The sequence below is a fragment of the Xiphias gladius genome, chromosome 20 (assembly GCF_016859285.1).
Source record: "Xiphias gladius isolate SHS-SW01 ecotype Sanya breed wild chromosome 20, ASM1685928v1, whole genome shotgun sequence".
Lineage (NCBI taxonomy): Eukaryota > Metazoa > Chordata > Actinopteri > Istiophoriformes > Xiphiidae > Xiphias > Xiphias gladius.
In genome coordinates, this window is record NC_053419.1 from 10,893,234 (window position 1) to 10,895,486 (window position 2,253).

Genomic DNA, 2,253 nt, shown 5'->3' on the forward strand with positions numbered 1-2,253 from the left:
CTGAAGAAAAGCGAGAGAGAAACAAATGTTTAATGTTTTTACAGTCTGATACATTATCTTCCTCATTGCAAAGACTTTTATGCCTGACTACAGCATGTATGCAAGCCACACAGCATGAGCTCCATCCTATTAATTAACTATTATATAAGCGACAGATGAAAGACTCAGGTTAGTGCCAATCCCTCCCTCCATCTGTATACGTGTGTGTGTGTGTGTGTGTGTGTGTGTGTGTGTGTGTGTGTGTGTGTGTGTGTGTGTGTGTGTAAGTGGTTAAGCTTTTCCTTAAGATTCTGTCCGGAGGACAAAACCCACAGCTGCATACTGTCACCCTCCGTTTGGTATGTGGCATTAGGGATGGAGAGGGAGAGCTGAGAAAGAGGGGAGCACATGAAGAAAGCGACAAGGAGAGAGAGTGATGAAGGAATGGTTGGAAAGAGGAATAGTAAGTGGGAAAAGGTTTGAGGGAGAAACAGAAACAAGAAGAAACAAACTGAGCAGAGAAGGATGGAAGAGGGTAGCACCAGTCAAATCTTAAAATGAGAAAATGAGTACATAATGTCTGTAAAATCCCAAAAGCTCAAGATGAGATTAAGTTGCATTCCACATAAAAAGGATTTAAAAAGAGGTGTGCAGTTCCTGTCTGCACTCTCCACTGTTCAGATTCACATTCAGAAGTTGTCATGCCGCTGGTGCTGCAGGTACTCAAGCATTACATAATTACGCCAGACTCAAACTAGGGCAATGCTCTCCTCCTACCACAGCTCTGAGCATTCAAGACCGATTCCACTGTGACTGGTCATATCCTGGCAAATAATATCAATTTATGCTAGTGCACTGAGCTCATACTGTGGATTGTCATTCTCAGCATCCCAACTATAATTTGTGGATAAGTAATTTATTATAGCCCTCTCTCTATTCAGCTATGTCTTAAAAAGAAAAAGCAGTCTGCAAGTCGATCATAGGTTTTATTTTCCTGAAAAGTCTAGCAGGATAAGATGGTGACTGGGTTCATCGTGTCTTACTGATTTGAAAATACTGCCAAAAAAATGTTACCCTCTCAATGTGTAGATTTTTAAAGAAGAAAGGTGAAAATAGGTGAAAATATAGAATTCTGAGTGACTGAAACACAATCTGACTGGCAAAAGGTGCTCCATAAAGCACAGCTGTCTGTGTTGTTTTTATTCTACACAAGATGGGCTGCACCCTGTCAACACAGTGATACACCATACATACATGCAATATGCTCTCCTGAACCTGATTGCTATGATATACTCAAGCAAAACAGTTGAAGCATGTCATGTCATGCATGTCATTTTCAGTACAAGAAAAGATTGTGCAGCTCAGAGGTTTATGACCAAACTTAACAGTACAAGTCGAAGAACTCAGTAAACCCTAGACAAGGAGGAGGAGAGAGAAATCCAGTCAAAGCGAAAGAACAGCAAGGTACATCCATCTCTTTGTGTGCAGGCAGAGAGACAGCTAGGGCTGTCAGAGGAAGACACAATCAAACCAAGACACAGATAGAGAATAGACAAGGACAGGAAGACACAGAGACTGGTGAGTGAGTTCACTGGCTGCTCTTATTGTGTAACGCTGTTGCCACATCACATCAATCCAGGCTACAGAGGAGTCAGTGTACAGAACCACTCCTAACTACAGTAGCCGGCAGAAAGGAGCTTGTTCTTCTGCCTTTGACCGCTAATTATGAAGACATGGCACATCATGAGGTATCAGCTGCAGTCTTCCTCTGCACTGACACCTCAGGACAAGGCTCTGCAGTTAACACCCTAAGGAAGCAGGGTGGGGGCTGATGCAAAGACAACTGGAACGAAGGGGCACGGGCTGTGATGAAAATTCAGCGAGGGGCAGAAAAAGTTTTTAGATTTTGGTCGAGGTTGCCAGAGTGTGATAACAAAAGAAACAAAGAAGCAGAGAAACACAAAAAATAGATAAAAGAATGACCTTTCAAAGGCTTCTTTTTCTGGGTCTCAGGAATGACGTCTGCTTTTCCACTTCCTCCCACTTACAGTGAATCACACATTCACAGGTCTGCTTAACACCCCATAACATCTTGTAAACAGTGCTATACTGCAAAGCCAAGGGACACACACACCTTTCTCTGCCAATTTGAACCCATCAATGTGCATAAATAAACAGAAAACAACTCCTTTCTTCCTTCCTCTTCTGTCTTTTCTCTCCACCTATCTCTTTCTCCCACAAACATTTCCCTTCCATCACCATCATGATTATCAT